Source organism: Cervus canadensis, chromosome 14, assembly GCF_019320065.1.
Source record: "Cervus canadensis isolate Bull #8, Minnesota chromosome 14, ASM1932006v1, whole genome shotgun sequence".
NCBI lineage: Eukaryota > Metazoa > Chordata > Mammalia > Artiodactyla > Cervidae > Cervus > Cervus canadensis.
Genome location: NC_057399.1, coordinates 28,516,429 through 28,536,508, shown reverse-complemented (window position 1 = coordinate 28,536,508; position 20,080 = coordinate 28,516,429). Strand labels below are relative to the sequence as shown.

The 20,080-nt window shown below is 40.4% G+C and overlaps 1 protein-coding gene and 1 non-coding gene across 2 annotated transcripts in view; one reads left to right on the top strand and one right to left on the bottom strand.

Annotated features, from left to right (window-relative positions):
- KANK1 (KN motif and ankyrin repeat domains 1) overlaps positions 1 to 20,080 on the bottom strand; it is a 213,263-nt gene that overhangs the window by 69,191 nt on the left and 123,992 nt on the right. The window lies entirely within an intron of this gene.
- Positions 3,086 to 3,157, top strand: TRNAH-GUG. The gene has a single exon. It is a non-coding gene; the product is annotated as a tRNA-His (tRNA).

The window sequence follows — 20,080 nt, the reverse complement described above, 5'->3', positions numbered from 1 at the left end:
GAAGTACATCAGCATCTTTCCAAGAGTATGCATAAGGAAATGCTACCAATGAAGAGATTAAAACCATCTTGGAGCCTCCAGATGCCTCACAGCCCTGCATGGCTCTGCTCCAGCTGGGTTGCTGGGAACCACACAGCTTCCTCAACACTTAGAAGTAATGGTGGCAAATTTTCTTTCCAGGAAATTTTCTGTGATGGACATTTATCAGCTCATAATCTAGGCTGAAACCAGGTACTTCTCTGTAAAAAAAAAGAGTAAAAGACAGTCTGGAGAAGAGTAGACAAATTAAAATTAGAATTATTAAAGTTTTTTAAAAGTTTACCACCTTCACATTTTTTACTTTAAAGGGAAGTAATGTTATGACTCAGGACAGGCATGTGAAATGGTATTTATTGACTGCACTGGTTCACCTCTAAGGGGTTTAGGGAAAACAGACCATAGCAGAATCCTAAACCTTGATGTTATAAATAGTCTATATTAGTGAAGTCTTGCTCTTACTTAGCAAGCATCTCTCCTGGTGGTAGATTATAAGTATCAGTGCTTTTGCTTAGTCAAATATTAAAAAATCAAACCAGTTACTGATAGAATTAGTTTGGAACAGTTTGAAAGGCTTTTCCTTCATTTCCTATTTAAATTATTTTAAATGTGCAGCTCTTTATTTACTGCTGTAGCAGACATTTTCCCTTTACTTCCTTCTGGATTCTTATGTGATAGTCTCTGTAATTACTTTTAAATTGATCAATATTGTTAATAACAAGTCCAAGGGTACCTGGACTAAATAAAAGGGGATCACAACACATTCTTAGAGTCTTATCTTCCAAAGAGTAGGTTTCCAAGTGTGGTTCCCAGACCAGCAGCAAAGCATGACCTTCTGGGACCTACTTAGAAATGCAAAGTCTCAGGCCGCTCCATACCTCCTGAATCACCAGCTCCAGGGGTGGACCTTAAGTCCAGGAGGACTTTAAAGCCAATTAGTAACATTATATAAATGATCTTATTTTTAAGTAGTTTGCTTAGGCATTTTACTATATTTAAGGAGAGGTAGGTCAGGGCTTCTTCAGTTATAATATCATGGGGAAAGGACACTGGATCTGGACCTTCCAGGAATGGTTTATTCAGACCAGTCCTTTGATTTTAATTTTCAAAAAAATTTTTATTTTCTAATCTTTAGAGCAGAAAGGTTCAGCCATGCTACACAGAAACTTCTCAGATATTCTTGTATTATCGCCAGAAGAAACAAGTTTATTTAAGGGAAACTTAAAAGAGGTCAAGTGCCTAGATCAGAAGGTACTTTATAATTTGCTGCCTGACAAAAGTTCCTCAAAAGTTAAACTGTGTTATCAATACAGCATATGCACTTCAACTGAAAACGGTTATGGGAAAAGCTGGAACCAGAAACCGAATCCAGAGATGTAAAAAGACAGCACTAGTATCTACTGTACCTCATTCACAGTCAAGTTCAAGTTGCTCTAAACAGGCCATTCAAGCTATTCCAGTAAGGCTGGAATACTGCTTTCCTTCAGCTGAAATAAATCTCATTTATGCTTTTATATTTTTAATATAGACTCAGAACATTCTCTGCTATTTTATTGTTTCAGGCTTTCCAGCTGGGATAAGCAGACTGCTTTCATGACTGTGCAAAAATCTAGCTGATGTTCATCTACCCATGCTTGAGGGCAAATTCTAGTTTACGCATGGTGGGGGTGTTGGCATCGCCGTGGAGATTTCATTTAAAACTGGGAAATGGCTGAGAATCCCTGTTTCCTGCTGGTGTTCCATTCTACTGAGGGATGCTCCGGGTAACAGCAGTGTAGTGACAGCCTGACCGGTCTCAGGTCACACCCAGGAGGAAGATCTTTGTCCTCTTGTCAGCATGGGAACTGTGGACTCCTGGGGTTATTCCCACCAAATTCAAATGGGGAGAAGTCAGAGATGCTCCTTTCAGTGCCAATTCAGAAGCCATCAATCACCTAACACTTCTGCCACATTCAGCTGGGAAATGCAACAGGCCAAGGGAAGCCGACTCCACGACAAAGACTTAAAACCCTTTCTCCTCATTTAAGGTCCTGCCTCTTCCTTCTTGAGCATCTCCATTCCCCCTTCTAAAAGACTCGGACAGCAATGTCTCAACTCCATCATGCTAGGAAAAGTAACAGAGCATGGAACCCACCAGAGAAAAGGCTTCACCCCTCACCCAGGGCAGAAAGGTTGGGCTCAGGCCAAAAACAAACTGAAGCCATGTACCAAGAAGTCTGGCTCACGAAGTGTGCAATCTAGCAGCACTTTGCAGCCAAATACCATCAGCTTCTGAAATGAGGGGCCTTGGGGCACTAATGAACATTTAGGTTTCTGCGTAATAATACCAATTGGGCAGAGTCTGAGACAATGAGGTAGAGAGCAAGATCCCAAATTCAGAAAGACAGGGAACAATGAGATCCAGACTTGGGGGGACAAAAGACCTGATAGTATATGTCTATCATACTAAAGCAAAGTTAATTCACAAACATTTGAAACTACAGATAGTATTAGAGAGAAACAAAAACAAAAATTTCTAGCCATCAAGGGAAAAGAAAAGTTCATTAATGGCACAATAGCTTTATTTTTAATTTAAAATGTCTGGCAACTGTGTTTCTATTTGTTCTACACTATTTTAAAAAAATAACGCTTGTGTTGATGGACATTTACATGTGTTGGTCAATATTTTCTAAGCCCCTTGCTACTCAAAGTGTGGTACCCATGTCAAGAGCAGCAGCATCTGTGTGACTTCTTTAAAAAAGTAGAATCTTGGACCCCACTGAAGATATACTGAATCAGAATCTGCATCCTAAGAAGCAACCCAGGTGATTCGTACACACACTGATGTGGGAGAGGCACTGGCTTAGCCCTATTTTACCCATCAGGCCTTATGCTTCTGAATAGGTTACCTTGTATCCCAAGGGACCCACAGCACTGGAGTTATTATACAGGTCCAAGTACATGACTGGTAATTATATGGTGATATGGTGTTAATTATGGTAATAATTATCCATGAAGTACTCTGTAGGGTTGGGGCCCAGACAGAAGTATTTTTTAAGGAGACCTTCCTTCCCTGGTGGCTCAGAGGATAAAGCGTCTGCCTGTGATGCAGGAGACCCAGGTTCGATCCCTGGGTTGGGAAGATCCCCTGGAGAAGGAAATGGCAACCCACTCCGATATTCTTGCCTGGAGAATCCTATGGGCAGAGGAGCCTGGCAGGCTATAGTCCATGGGGTCGCAAAAAGTCGGACACAACTGAGCGACTTCACTTTCACTAGGCGATGCCAATGTGCTATGTTTGAGTCACTGGTCTATTTAAGTGGTTCTCAAAGTGTGACCCCGGACCAGCTAAATTACCAGGGAACTTCACAGAAATGCACATTTCTTTCTTCCTACCCTCCTTCCAGCCCCCTGCTTTGCTCACAGTCACACACACGCGCGCATGCACCAAGACTGTAACTGTCTTTACAGAAAGAGAACTCAATAAAACCTCAGAGTTCTCAGAAGGCAGGTGTTCTAGTGTCTCTTTTACACCATTTATTGAACACCTGAAATAAAAATATGTTTTATAAAGATGGCATAAAAATCAATTTAAAATGAGAATGAAGACAGATAGATACATGTCTAGGGGCTGAGGGCATCATAGGGTCAAACATGCAATGGATGGAGGAACCGTGGCTGAATGGTAGGTAAATTCTACTGTCCCCTGGTGATCTGCAGGGTGTTTACCTGATAGCAATAGTAGTTCCCCAAGTCTGAAAATGCAGCATCCCAACACTCCCCAGAGATTCTGCTTCAGTGAGTCTGGAATGGAGTTGAAATGTATATCCTTCACACACATCCAAGTGGTTCTTGTTATCAGAAAAGGTTGGAAAACACACTGCCTTACAGACTTCTACTCCCTAGGTCACTGTTCATCAAAGTGTGGCCCTGGACCACCCATGCCAGCATCACCTGGGAACAAGAAATGCATATCCTTGGGCCCCACCAAATCAGAAAGTCTTCAGGTGGGTCCAGTGGTCAGCATGTTCACAACTCCTCCAGCTAATGTGAAAATCATGGCACCAGGCTATTTTCAAAACTCTAAAGTATTATAAGTGGAAACTGCCTGCTCTTTTTCAGACACGTAGGTTTTGGTGAGAAGTTCTAGCCTCATCTGGGGCCCTGTCTGTGTCTTTCTCATGGAAGGGACTGTCCTCTTCCAAAGAACAGCATGAAAGAACACACTGAAGACAGTCTTTGGTTGTCATCATGAATTATTCACCTGGACAGGAACAGAGCAGAGTGCACTGCTAGAATGAAACCAGTTACGCTAGTATGGTAGGAGATTTTAAAAATAACATAAAATTTCACTTTTATTGGAAAGACAAATCCAGCAGTAACAGGAAACAAAACAAATGGCTAATGCGGTGAGATGGCCAGATCTTCCTAGTTCCTGTCCTTTCTTTCTCTCTTTCCAGACTGTTGTTCTCTCAGAAACATGTTTAATGCATATATATGGAATTTAGAAAGATCGTAATGATGACCCTATATGCAAGATAGCAAAAGAGACACAGATATAAAGAACAGACTTTTGGACGCTGTGGGAGAAGGCGAGGGTGGGAAGATTTGAGAGAATAGCACTGAAACATGTTATTACCATATGTGAAATAGATCACCAGTCCAAGTTCAGTAAGTGAAACAGGGTACTCAAAGCCAGTATACTGGGACAACCCAGAGGGATGGGATGGGGAGGGAGCTGGGAGGGGGGTTCGGGATGTACACCCATGGTTGATTCATGTCAATGTATGGTAAAAACCACCACAATATTGTAAAGTAATTAGTCTCCAATTAAAATAAATAAATAAATTTTTAAAAAAGAAACAAGTTTAATGCAAAGGTATGAAAACCAGTTCATAGTCTCACTGTGTTCAAAAGCAAGAGAACTTACTTGAAAACGTAGAGAACACAAGATAACATTGACAATAAAGCAACAAGTCTCAGACAGCTTTTGAAACCCCTAAGCCAAATGCAAAGTTTTGTGGTTTCTAGCAAACCTACATTGTTCAAGAGAGAGGTTCTGAGGCTTTATGAGGCATCCCAAAGAGGCCGGGACCCAAGGAAAGTCAAGAAGCCCTGAATTTTCATATATTTCACAGGACACAGATCTGGACAAAAGGTCTAAGAAGTTAATGTCCTAAGTTACAAGAGAAAACTGATCCCCTTACCTGGAAACCTCTTTTCCTCTGGCCTTTAAAGCTGCTTGTGAGAACTGGTGACTCATCCACAGCAGCAGAATTCGGGCATAAGCTATACAGCAGTCCAAGACAAGGAGCCTGGGAACTGTGTCTTCATCTCGACTTGGGCTCGAAATACCTCCAGGGCTATGAGAAAGTTACTTATACACTCTAGACCTCCAGTTCTTCATAGCTGGACTTGGACAGCCCTACAGACACTTCCAGACCTGACAGAAATTCAGTAATTCTGTTCTTCTAAATCCTGGACCCAAAGGAGCATGTGAGGCTCCCTAGGGCTGATATTGCCAGACAGGGTAAGGCTGAAGGGGACCTTGTGCATAGGTCAGCAGGACAGGGATCTCGTCTCACAGGCCCCCACGGCCTCCCAAGTTCTTCCTGGTACAGCAAAGGCCAGTCAAAGAACTCCTGCCAATCAACATCAAAGGGTTGCTGCAACAGCAGGGCTCTCATTTCTCCTCCAATTCAGTCCCAGAGTGGCTGCTTTTTTCTGCAACTTTCAAATTAAGTTATCTTTACCCTCCTCAATGTAATAGTACTAAATTTCCAACAATAAAAGTTTGAGAAAGAGGAAAATCAGCTGTAATTTCATTACTATCAACATTTTGCTATATAGCTTCCTAATTCTTCTCTGTGCTCACATACACATGGGTGTACTTTTATATTTTTCTCCAAATATGTTATTTTTTTATTTTAACATTATTGCCATCTTTTACAGGTTCAGTTCAGTCACTCAGTCATGTCCAACTCTTTGTGACCCCATGGACTACAGCACACCAGGCTTCCCTGTCCATCACCAACTCCCAGGGTTTACTCAAACTCATGTCCATTGAGTCAGTGATGCCATCCAACCATCTCATCCTCTGTCGTCCCCTTCTCCTCCTGCCTTCAATCTTTCCCAGCATCAGGGTCTTTTCAAATGAGTCAGCTCTTTGCATCAGGTGGCCAAAGTACTGGAGTTTCAGCTTCAACGTCAGTCCTTCCAATCAATATTCAATACTCATTTCCTTAAGGATTGACTGGTTGGATCTCCTGACAGTCCAAGGGACTCTCAAGGGTCTTCTCCAACATCACAGTTCAAAAACATCAATTTTTCGGTGCTCAACTTTATAGTCCAACTCTCACAACCATACATGAATACTGGAAAAACCATAACCTTGACTAGACGGACCTTTGTTGGCAAAGTAATGTCTCTGCTTTTTAATATGTGATCTAGGTTGGTCATAACTTTTCTCCCAAAGAGTAAGGGTCTTTTAATTTCATGGCTGCAGTCACCATCTGCAGTGATTTTGGAGCCCCCCCAAAATAAAGTCTGCCACTGTTTCCACTGTTTCTCCATCTATTTGCCATGAAGTGACGGGACCAGATGCCAAGATCTTAGTTTTCTGAATTTTGAGCTTTAAGCCAACTTTTTCACTCTCCTCTTTCACTTTCATCAAGAGGCTCTTTAGTAGTTCTTCACTTTCTGCCATAAGGGTGGTGTCATCTGTATATCTGAGGTTATTGATATTTCTCCCAGCAATCTTGATTCCAGCTTGTGCTTCATCCAGCCCAGCATTTCTCATGATGTACTCTGCATATAAGTAAGCAGGGTGACAGTATACAGCCTTGACATATTCCTTTTCCTATTTGGAACCAGTCTGTTGTTCCATGTCCAGTTCTAACTGTTGCTTCTTGACCTGCATACAGACTTCTCAGGAGGCAGGTCAGGTGGTCTGGTATTCCCATCTCTTGAATTTTCCAGTTTCTTGTGATCCACACAGTCAAACGCTTTGGCTAAGTCAATAAAGCAGAAGTAGATGTTTTTCTGGAACTCCCTTGCTTTTTCAATGATCCAGCGGATGTTGGCAATTTGATCTCTGGTTCCTCTGCCTTTTTGAAATCCAGCTTGAACATCTGGAAGTTCATGTATTGCTGAAGCCTGGCTTGGAGAATTTTGAGCATTACTTTACTAGCCTGTGAGATGAGTGCCAAAGTGTGGTAGTTTGAGCATTCTTTGGCATTGCCTTTCTTTGGGATTGGAATGAAAACTGACCTTTTCCAGTCCTGTGGCCTCTGCTGAGTTTTCCAAAATTTGCTGGCATATACAGTGCAGCACTTTCACAGCATCCTCTTTTAGGATTTGAAATGGCTCAACTGGAATTCCATTACCTCCACTAGCTTTGTTTGTAGTGATGCTTCTTAAGGCCCACTTGACTTCGCATTCCAGGATGTCTGGCTCCAGGATTAATATCCTGGAGAAGGGAACAGCTACCCACTCCGGTATTCTGGCCCAGAGAATTCCATGGACTGTATGGGGTAGCAGAGTCAAATACGACGGAGTAACTTACACACACACCTATTAATATATCTCTTCTTTTGATAGCTGCATAGCATCCTCTTTCATATTTATGCTATATTTGACCTTTATTTTTGAGTATTCAGATTCTAATTTTTTCCTATTACAAACTCTTTGAGGAACATATTTTTACATACAGCTTAGTGTACTTATTCAATAATTTGCTGTGAATCAATTCCAAGAAGTAGATTTGTGAGAAGAAAAGGATGAGCCTGCACATTCTGATGGATAATGTCAGGCTGCCCTGCAGAAAGGTGCCAATTAAAACTCTCACCAAAGCTTTGTGGGACGGTCAATGAAATTGGACTCCATGCCGACCTAAGTTTCTTGTTTTCAGTACAGAAACACACCCTCAACTCAATGTATTTAAAATCTCTCTGTACACAAGTAATATGTTTTCACTAAGTTTGTATTTAATAACAACAATTTTAGTTGCTCAATATGGAATTCTACGTTCATTCTTCATCCTTGGCTCAGAGTGATTTATCTTTTATAAAACTCAACACTGTCTCTGAGGGTAAATTTATAGAAAAAATGAATTCTTTCATTCAGAAGTCTGAGGATGAGAAATGCCTGACTACCACATGATATGGGTCTTGGTATGTAACCAATTAGTCAGAACAGAGATGAGAATAAATTCCAGACTTCTGTCCTAAGACTGAAGGGGTCATGATGTTGAAGGAACACAGTTACGGCTGGACCCAAATTACCTTCTGGAACAAAGACTCCTTCACCCTCTCAGAAGAGGTATCTAATGCACACACATCCCCAAAACAAGTAGATGCTTAAGAGAGAATGCTGGTAAAGCAGAGAAGAAAGTTCTAGCTATTGCTGGAACAGTGAGACCAGATTCCTTAAATTACCATTATGGAGCAGAAATTTATACAGCCAATTACAGGTTAACATAAAAAAAACTTTTGAAGTTATGAAACAAAAGTAGACTTTTTAAAAGAAAGAGAACCAGGAATATGTGGGGGAAATACAAAATTTATATGTACTAACAACATTTATTTTGGAGGTGCACTTGCAGAAATAAAACTATAGTGTTAAAGACACATGTATATTTTATATATAGTACTGTATGATCATAAAACTCTTAGTTGCTATGCTTTACAATAGAAAAGGCTCTGATAAAACCATCTAAATCCTTCTTTTGTAGATGAAGGACATTTTGTAAAATAAGTTAAATAGCCAGAATATAGTCAAACAAACTAGTCAGTAGAGGTCTGTGTCTTTATTTAGAGAAGTTCGGAGAGGAAGGCACATCACAGCTTTTACCTATGAAAGAGGCAGGAGGGGATGGAACTTTCCTTTTCTGAATTTCCTCTAATTTTCTATTTATTTTCCTAATCTTTTGCTCCCTACTCCTTTCCTCATAACCCTTAATAGATATAAAAGGAGCCAGTTCCTGGCATCCCAAGCCCATGCAATGTATATTTCTTTATTCTTCTCACTAGCAGGAACATTGGGCCTCTGTAGGGGATACCTCAAGGGTTCTTTTTAAGGAGACAGGGAACAGTGTTTAAGCCCTAAGTGTCCAGACAGCTCCTCTTGCTCTAACCTCCCACTAAAACACAGCACCTCCTGACAGAGGAGGGGCGCTCCTGCCTGAGTCACTGCGGTGCAAGAGTGACCTCCAGAGTCAGAACCCATCTCAGCACTCACTTCCCAACAATTCACTAGACAAGCAGTGGCCCGGGGTCCCGCAGCACCAGCACCACAAACGCAGAATCTCAGGCCCTCAGCCCAGACCTACTGCCCAGAATCTGCATTTCAACAAGAGTCCCACATTAAAGCGAGAAGCACTGTTTCAAGGGAGATCTTTGTACCACATTTGCCTCTCTACAAAGGGAAACGGGGTAGTGGTAAAAGGATCCATTCCACTGATTCTTCTTTATTTTTTGAATTTCCACCTTCACTTTCAAAGTCTTAAATCATACACATTTCTTCAGGCCTAATGAACACACAGCCCAACCCCAAAGTCCAATACTGCTGTCAACAGAGAATGGCAGAGTTATGCATTTGCTTTTTTTCCTTTTAAGGTTTCAGAGGTGTTTACTATTTGTATTTTTTATTTGTTTTGCATTTGCTTTTAAACTAGCAAATTTGCAGTGAACTTGATCAAACTGCCATGCTTTGACGACCCTGGGACTGCATACACTAAAACAGTAAAGTATCCTCTTGATCTGTTTTTAAAAAATTGAAGTATAGTTGATTTACAAGGTTGTATTAGCTTCAAGTGTACTTTTTCAGATTCTTTTCCATTACAAGTTATCACAAGATATTGAATATAGTTCTCTGTGCTATATATAGATATATATATATAGGTCCCTGCTGTCTATCTCTCCTTGACTTAAAAAAAAATTATTTATTTCTTTATTTTTGGCTGTGCTGGATCTCTGTTGCTGCACAGGCTTTTTTTCTAGTTATAGCAAGCGGAGGCTACTCTCTAGTTGTGGTGTGCGGGCTTCTCGTGGTGGTTTCTCTTGTGGCGGAGCACGGGCTCCAGGGTGCATGGGCTTCAGCAGTTGTGGCTCCCAGACTCTAGAGCACAGGCTCAGTAGTTGTGGCACATGCGTTTAGTTGCTCTGTGGCATATGGGTTCCTCCCGGATCAGGGATTGAACCTGTGTCTCCTGCATTGGCAGGTGGATTCTTTACCACTACCAAGGAAGCCCTTCCCTTGACCTTTATTTAAAAATTCATATTAATGCTGGCAGGAAGAGACAAGGAGTATCATTCCATTATAATAGGGATTGCAAGTAGACACACAAAATGGCACCTTTCTCTTTGTAGAATTCTCTGTTTTGGACCTTTCGCTCCAACTTTCTCACTCTGAAAGGGGAGGAGGCTGTGGCAGAGAGGCTGCAACATGGGCCCGTCCCTCTAAGCTGAATCTTTAATCACAACACAAGAGCCATACAGGTGGGGAAGGGGCGATAGACATGTTTTACAACCCCACTGGTTGGCTGCTGTGGGTGAATAATGGTCAAAAACTGGATCAATACCATCTTAATGCATATGTTCACACTAAAGGAAAACCTTGAGGGGCCCTTAGGAGGAATGTTAGCCTTCAAGCTCCAACAAGTCATACCCAAGTGAGAACCTTTCAAGTGCAAAAGCTGCTGTTCTGAGTCTGGGTGAACAAACACATGCTCTAGTCGTAACAGCTCACTAGAACCCTGCTGTGATATGAACTGATAATCAGGCACAATACAGTGACTTAAATCTCTAAGTTGAATTCCACGATATTACTGGACCAAGTCCACACTCTGAGATCAGTTTCCACAGATCTTTACAATTCCACTAATTTTCTGGTTCCTTCCTCATTTTCTCTTATGCCTTGAGCCAAGGTGGCCACATAACATATGGTCCAGATTGGAACATTTTTAAGTATGCTAAAATGATAAAGAGATGGGATGCTAGGACAACAGGCAAAACCTAAGACTGTCTCAGGAAAACTGGAACATATAATATTCCTACCTGTAAAGAACTAATAGAAACAAAAATAGGGAGGGGAGGGAAAAACAATAAATAGAAACACTGGGAGACTGCTATAAAGACACTCTAGAAACCAACTACAAAATGGCATCTTATATATTTCTCACTGCCATGGGGTTCATTCAATACACCCTTATTAATAAGATATAGTAAAAATGCACTATGAGTGCTAACAAAGGCTGATAGTAATGTGTTATGTCAAAAGAAGCTATGTTATTTCCAATAACACTTCACATAAACGCCAGTGAAATAATTTCTAGGATGCAAGGCTCCTAACAATACAATCTCAAAACACTCTCCTGGGAATGAATCACATTTGACATGCATTGTTTTTCTCACTTTATCCAGAGTCTCATAACTGGGTTATCTAAATGGTTTCAGGATTAAAATTCTCCCAGCTTCTATTTTTAAACCAAACATGACAACAAACACGTCCACACTTTATAATTTTACAATGCTTTCACATGCATTATCTTAGCTAAGCTTTCCAATAGCTTTGTGAGATACCTTCTCCTGAAACAGATAAGAAAACTAAAGCTCAGAGAAGTGAGCTGCATGCATGACTTACGGTGCAAGTGCAATGATTATGTCACCCTCGTTTTCTGAGTATCTGACACTCAAAGCCTAGGATACCTGGTATTCAAAACTATTTTTAATTAATTAAAACTCCTTTTTTGAATGAATGAATAAATTTCATAAGAAAAGGAATTGGTCCATATTTATTCCTGCATCTACGATCTCACTTTATGACCCAGAGAAGGCAAATCTAATGCATATACAGAATTTTTTAAAGAATATGGGGATGATCCTAGTAAATAAAGATGAAAGGAACAAAGAATTTACTATTAAGTAGCTAGTACATCTTAAAGGAGAAGGAATATGCAGAAATGGTGATCTCTAATAGGTAGTAGATGGGCTGGATGAAAGTGAAAGTTGCTCAGTTGTGTCCAGCTCTTTTGTGACCCCACGGACTATACAGTCCGTGGAATTCTCCAGGCCAGAATACTGGAGTGGGTAGCCTTTCCCTTCTCCAGGGGATCTTCCCAACCCAGGGATCGAACCCAGGTCTCCCACATTGCAGGTGGACTCTTTACCAGCTGAGCCACCAGGGAAGCCCAAGAATACTGGAGTGGGTAACCTATCCCTTCTGTAGTGGATCTTCTCAACCCAGGAATTGAACTGGGGTCCCCTGAATTGCAGGAGGATTCTTTAAATCCAGAAGGCTGAAATGTACTAGAGCAACTAGATCCTTTAGTTTTCCACCTGATTTCCTTGGACTTCAATATCAATGCTATGGATAACACTTTCCCCAAACTACTCACTGAAGGTCTTGGATTGGAGCTGGTGTTTCATGTCTCTGTTATACATAACTATGGGCCAAAAGAAGTGAGGTCCTTCAGCGCCTTTACTATTTGTTCTTTTGAGTCAACAAGGAAAAAGTAGCTTGGAACACTTCATGAGACCCTGGCAAGAACTTTTGCTTCCAACACACTTTCCTTTCAGTGTTTTTCCTCACTTGATACCACGGGTGCACACAACTATATTGAGTTTTCTCCTCAAAACCACTCCCTTAAAGCAAATTGGAATGATTTTTTTTTTTTTTTAAGTGCATGTATGTGTGTATACTCAGTGATGTCCAACTCTTTGCTACTCCATGGACTGTAAGACCTCCAGGTTCCTCTGATTTTCCAGGCAAGACTACTGGAGTGGGTTACCATTTCCTTCTCCTAGGAATCTTCCTGACCCAGGGATCAAACTCGCATCTCCTACATCGGCAGGGGGGGTTCATTACCACTGAGCCACCTGAAAGTGAAAGTGTTAGTTGCTCAGTCGTGTCTGACTTTTTGTGACCCCAGGGACTGTGGCCCTCCAGGTTCCTCTGTCCATGGAATTCTCCAGGCAAGAATACTGAAGCCGGTTGCCATTCCCTACTCCAGCAGACCTTCCCCACCCAGGGATTGAACCTGGGTCTCCTGCAGTGGCAGGCAGATTCCTTACCATCTGACCTACCTGGGAAGCACCTGAGCCACTTGGGAAACCTTAAAAAACGAGTGAGGATTAAATACACATTTAATGGAGAAAGATTATAGAAACTAAAACACTACACTTTTTTTCTGTAACTTTCATTAGTTTGAGATCTGGTCAGTGCTAAAGGTAGATAATTATAATAGAGTAATGAAGTTTCATGGAAAGGCAGAGAAAAAAAACAAACAGGTATGAAGTGATAGTTCTTCTTAAATTTCAGCTTCTGTAACTGTTTATCATATTTCAACAATATAATAAAAGTACAATATAGCATACTTATAATACCAAGAAATATCATAAAATATTAGTATGTAATGAGATATCTACCCAGAACTTACTTATCTAGCCACTCTGGAAAACTAAAGAGAACAGTTTCTGGAAAACTAATGAGAACAGAAAATAATCAAATAAATAAACCATAAGTAAAATAATATCTATGAACTTAGCTTATACAGAAATCCCAAACCCATGGCCAATTTACTCTTCTCTCACATGTTCTAAATATTAAATTTGGTTGTTTGGGTACCATATCCCCAGTAGAAGGTCTGTACAGTCAAAGCTATGGTTTTTCCAGTAGTCATGTATGGATGTGAGAGTTGGACTATGAAGGTAGAGTGCCGAAGAACTGATGCTCTCGAATTGTGGTGCTAAAGACTCTTGAGAGTCTCTTGGACTGCAAGGAGATCAAACCAGTCAATCGTATAGGAAATCAACCCTGAATACTCATAGAAGGATTGTCACTGAAGCTGAAGCTCCAATATTTTGGCTACCTGATGTGAAGCGCCAACTCACTGGAAAAGACCCTGATGCTAGGAAAGATGGAAGGCAAAAGGAGAAGGGGGCAGCAGAGGATGAGATGTGCAGATAGCATCACCGACTCAACGGACATGAATTTGAGCAAACTCTGGAAAATAGTGGAGGACGGAGGAGCCTGGCATGCTGCCGTCTATGGCATAGCAAAGAGTCAGACACGACTTAGCAACTGAACAAAACTCCCTAGTAGCCCTGGTCAGATTATAAAGTTATGGGGATTGCTTGAGAAAGTCATAGTAACTCAAAGGCAAATTCCTACAGCAAGAGAAGAGATTTTAAAATAATGTTTAAAAAGCTGAAATGTTGGAGCAAACATCCCTATAGCTCTATGTTTCCTGGGGACAATAATCTTATAAGCATAGACCTAACTTTCTGTAAGAACCTTAAATTTTGTTCAGTATATTGTTTAAGAAAGTCTGTAAGAAATGCTCTAAGTTCTTTGGCTATGTTTTTCTCTTTAAAAAAATTAAAGGTATAATTCACATGCAGTAAAATTCACTCTAAAGTTTTAGTATACAGCTTTGCAAGTTTGGACAAACATGTGGTCGCTTCATCCCCATTGCAATTGAGATACAGGTTAGTTCTATGACCCGGACAAATTCCTCTATGCCCCTCTGTAGTTAATCCCTTCTTCACCCCTGTCCTCTGGCAACAACTGATCTGGCTTTCCAGTTCCTATTTGGCTTTTCCAGAATGTCATATAAACAGAATTGTGCATTATTTTTAAAAATGTCTGTAAGGATATAATCAATTTCAGAAAATTTTCAAACCAAAATGGTTCAAGTAAGAGAGGGACAGAGAAGATATAATTTGAGGGATAAATTCTGAGCCACTGAGAATGCTCAGCTCTCCAAAACAGAATATTCTCTGGTGAAGAAGCACAACCTATATTTTTACTGAAATATTTTAAAAATAATGCCTGGGGATACTTATACTTTCCAAAGGTGTGTATAACTGTCTAGTTAGGGACCCTAAACAAACTTAGAAAGACATAAAAGTAAAACAAAAGGTCAAGCAATGACAGTATTAGATGCTGCTCTGCTCTTAACAGTTAGTCCCAGGAGTCTACCATCATGCTTTTGGTCCTCTTGTTATTCCTGCATGTAGTCTAGACTACTACTAAGCACACAGTAAACACTTAACAAACGCTTGTTGGAAAAAAACATTTAATTTTGTGGCCAAGCCAGATCATTAAGGCCAAAAATTAATTTGTGATCAAATCACAAAATAATGCTTGCCATTGTTTCAGTTGCATAAACCAATGTGTATATTATTAGTTTTTAAACACTAGAGATTTCATTTCTTAAAAATATGACATCTCTTATTTCACCGATTATTAACTTTAGGCCTAATTCTTAAACTCCTAAAAATTTCAGAGCAGTCCTTTTTACCCAGGTCAATGGTAATACTTTTCTGAAAACAGCAGTTACATACATAAAAAGCATGGGTATTTACCATCTTAACTTGAAAGCACAGTGAGTACACATCAACTTAAAAATCTGTACTTTGCTTAACTGCTTTCCCAGAAGACTATACATAACTCAGTCTGTTAGGTCAGGAGTCACTCCATTTCCGTTACAGAGGTTAAAAAGACCAGCCTTACCACAAACATTGAATGGAGAAGAACCAATCGTGGCAAAGAATGATGCATTTTTTATGTAATGACACATCAACGACTGCACTAAAATATACATTTTCCCACATACAAGACAAATCAAAGCTAAACCTAGTTCATTTATGTTAAAAATCCTTTGCTTTTAAACCAGATTCTTAAGGGAGAAACCTCCTAGAATCTGAAATAGAATTTTGCATGGACAATAAACAAAAAAATGTATTGCAGAAAGGATCATATGCTGTAAAACAAGCATTTAAAGAGTTAACTAATGTTGAGAGTTGTTTTTAAAATGACAAAGAGCAGATCTTAAAATAAGGAGAATAAAAGTTATAGTTATCAAATAGCTATTTTAAGGTAGTAGATTTGAAAAAGCCTGTGAAAGTTATGAACCTTTTCACCAGAAGATGCACATACGTACACACAGAGACACACACATCTAAATGAGATTTCAAAAGGAGAGGGAGGACTGTCTCCCTACCCTCAACAGATCCAAAGTTTAAAACTTTTGTTTTAAGGTATAGTGAAAGTGGAAGTCGTTCAGTCGTGTCCAACCTCTTTGCAACCCCATGGACTATACAGTCCATGGAATTCTCTAGGCCAGAATACTGAAGTGGGTAGCCTTTCCCTTCTCCAGGGGATCTTCCCAACCCAGGGATCGAACCCAGGTCTCCTGCATTGCAGGCAGATTCTTTACCAGCTGAGCCACAAGGGAAGCCCTTTAAAATATCAGATCTTTCCAAACTGTGATCTAACCAGACACTTTAAAATGACCATTACTTTGCTCTTTTTCAATGTTTCCAAATAGGTTTTCCTCTTTTTTTCATTTTGTTTATAAAAAGGTTCATAACATATTAAACATGGAGCTATAAAGGAGAAGAAAAAAATGATAAATTTACTCAGTTGGAAACATACATTAGGTTTTCCCAGGTGGCTCAGTAATAAGTAAAGAACCTGCCTGCCAATGCAGGAGATGCAGGACACATGGGTTCGATCCTTGGGTTTGGAAGATTCCCTGGAGGATGAAATGGAAACCCACTCCAGTATTCTTGCCTGGGAAATCCCATGGACAGAGGAGCCTGGTGGGTTTTGGTCCATGGGGTTGCGAAGAGTTGGACACGAGTCAGCTACGGAGTACAGCACACACAAACCCGCATTAAAAAATATTCTACAACACTAGGGATACTTACCCTCATCATCACTCCAACACTGGCTTAGGAGAGGCAAAGGCTCCAAGGAAAGGCACAGAAATAAAACTCAAAATACTAAAAGGAAGTACTAACTTTCTTCCATCGATAATAGAAGCTAAACAGATGGAAGAGAAGAAAAAACGTGACAAGTACCTATTTACTGTGAATGACACAGAGGGAAATTAATTTGCTGTTAGAAATTCAATTACATTTCAAATGAGAATTACCTGCCACATAAATTCTTGTCTAGCTTGAATTTTTCTCCCTCTCAAAGATGGCGAATTCTATCAGCTGATCACTCACAAAGCCACAAACCATCCCTCAGTTCTCATGGCTGAGTGTGCCCATGAGACAGGAATTTGGGGTAGGAAATTTACAAAAGCACTGCTAAGATTAGCAAAATCAAACACTTGTTCAAAACCAGACCTGCCACTAAATTCCACTCTCCAATTTTCAGTTTGCTGAAATCTAAGTCAATTTAGAAGTGTTACTGTGAAAGTAATGTTTGTTTTTTAAGGTTTGAGAGGATAAGGAAATGAGTCTTCGCATGTTACCCTCAGAGTAGGTTGTTCTCTCCCACTACTTTTGGAAAGCATAGAGTGGCATGAGGATGTCTCCTTCAAGTTCCTTAGGTGCAAAGCCATTTGCTTTAAAAAATTATTTGGAATTCCAATGCTCAGAACACCCTGTACATTGCTTTGTTTATGTGTTAATGATAGTGGTGGTGATGATCTTATTAGCTATTTCACAGAACAATCCCTGTTTGGAAAAGACAGAAAGAATATTAACAAAAATAGGATTATCAAGATGGATGTTCTTTACATTCAATAACCAAAGTACATGTGATAAGGTAGATTTTAGTGCAGGAAACAACACTTAGGTAAAGGACTTTCACTTGTTTATCTGATAAAGACAGAGTAAATATACACAAGCTCAGACTACCTCTAACCATACTGCACACACCTAACTGCATTAATTATCACTTTCATGGGGAATCACATTTCTTACAGATGAATTTCTCACCATTGCAGATCTTTCCCCCACACAGGACTATGTTTTTCAGGTCTGGAGTATCATTGATGGTAAATGAAAATTTGATTTGGGCTAACAAGACAGCTCTTGCCTACATCTATTTAAAAATTGAAAATAAAATGGAGCACGCTTTTTCAAAATTTCACTGCAACCTAGGCAGACATTTTAAAATGTTGATGTGTGTTCCAAAAAGGTTTTCCATTCAAACAGACTTCATCTGCCTGAGCAGTTAGGACAAAGCTGAATAGTCAAGAGTCTAATACTTTACAAAGCATAGGATTTGGGATGAGAGATTTGGGGTTCCCTAACTCAGGTGTGGAATTATTCTAAAATAAAGCTATGTACCATGAAGACTTTACCTAGAGCCTGAGACAGGCAGGCAGGCATGTGTGCGCGCATACACACACACAGGAAGGCAGAAGGGAATGGCACTGCTTGGTAAAATCATCTAAGATCAGCAGATGGAAAGAAGATGGGCTCTTGAGAAACTTACTGCAAATGATAAGAATGAGAGAAAATTAAAATGGAGACACATATTCAAGTAAACTATAGTGGAATATAATCCTAGACAAAGTAGAAGGACAGCTTGGAAACACCTGATGAAGCCTGGTGAAACCACCTGTTTAGCATCAGATCTCTGCGGGAAAAGTACTTAGAGTGTTTTTATGGCTGAGCCTGGTGGGCTACAGTCCATGGGGTCACAAAGAGTAGGACACGACTTAGCAACTGAGCCCACACATGGGGATCCTTTAGGAATGCAAGACTTACACGGAGATATGGTTTTTTATGTACTATGCATTTTATGACGCTTTTAAGTCATCAACCTTGTTTAGGTGAATGTATTAAAATACACAGAAATAAATGTAGTTAAATCCATCTGTACTGCCGCAGGTTACAGAGAGTAAACAGGTCCTAAATTGTTGACCTTGTTAGGTCCCTCTGCTCTCTGGCCCCAGCACTGGCACAGTCAAATTGACTGGCAGCAAGAACCATCCTGTGGAGGAGTCAGAAGGGAACTTCAACACTTAAATAATTCGAGGATCAAAGGAATCTATGGGAAAGAACTGTGGGGAACCAAGTGCTTCAATGGCAGAAATCAAACTCACCAAGTTTAAGACAACAAAGCTAGGCTCTCCTGAAAGGATGGACAACTTTTGTTTGCCCAGAACTTGGGAGTACAGAACCAAAACATTCTTTGCCAAATATTCTGCCTCAAGTTAACAATACACATTGGGACACTTCACAGAGCTGATGCCAACAAGATAATTTAAGCACCAATGGTGAGGAACCATTTATCTGAGATTCTATCACTATGCTTATCCTGAGCAAAATCAGAGCATCCCTGACACAGTACCTATAGTTACATCCATGACAAGCTATAGCTAACCTCCTGGAAATGCAAGATGGTGGCCCAGAAGGCAAAACCTCAGGAAGGTATAGGAGAAGAGAGCTCCTCTGTCTATGGGATTTTCTAGGCAAGAGTACTGGAGTGGGTTGCCATTTCCTTCTCCAGAGGATCTTCCCGACCCAGGGATCAAACCTGGGTCTCCCACATTGTAGGCAGACACTACCGGCTGAGCCACCAAGGAAGTTGAAGATAGAACAGAGGTGGTTAATATGGAACAGGTGACTTCAGCCAAGGAAGCTTTATAACTCCACAAGTAAGAAAAATAGCAGGAGCAGGGAGCCTATGTGAGTGAACTCACTGCCCCTCCTTTCCCATTCATTCAGTCAAATCCTGTTCGTGATCAGCCTCTGATAGAGAAGGTGTTGTCTACATTTCATGTCATGTTGGACAGGTCAGGGTTCCAGGCAGTGAGATGAGACCTATCTTTCTTCATGGCACTGGTCTGCCAAAAGAATCCCTGGAACCGCGAGTCTATGATAATGTCATGAAAGTATTCAGATGTTTTAGAAGCTGATGAAAAGCCTCAGATGATTACAGTGTCAGTGAGAAAGAACCACAACAGTACGCTTCTTGGATGAGCAATGTCTTAGTCTACCACTAATGATGGAGAACATGTAGCTAAATTAATTTGCCCCTCAATGACTGCTCTACTCATACCTTAATCACTATTTTTGATAAGAACCCCTGGATCTTCAATTTCAGTTTTCCCAACAGTGACTGCTGCTATATAAGCTAGGATATAAAACAGTGGACATTCCATAAGGGCTTACAGAAAATGAAGCTGACAAACAATGCTCAGGATCTGGGAAAAACTATACTCTCTTGATAGAAAACGACTGAGCTCCAGTCCTCATTACTGCCCAGAATGATCTGGAACAGAAGGGAAATGAGATGCTTGTGACCCCGGTGAGGA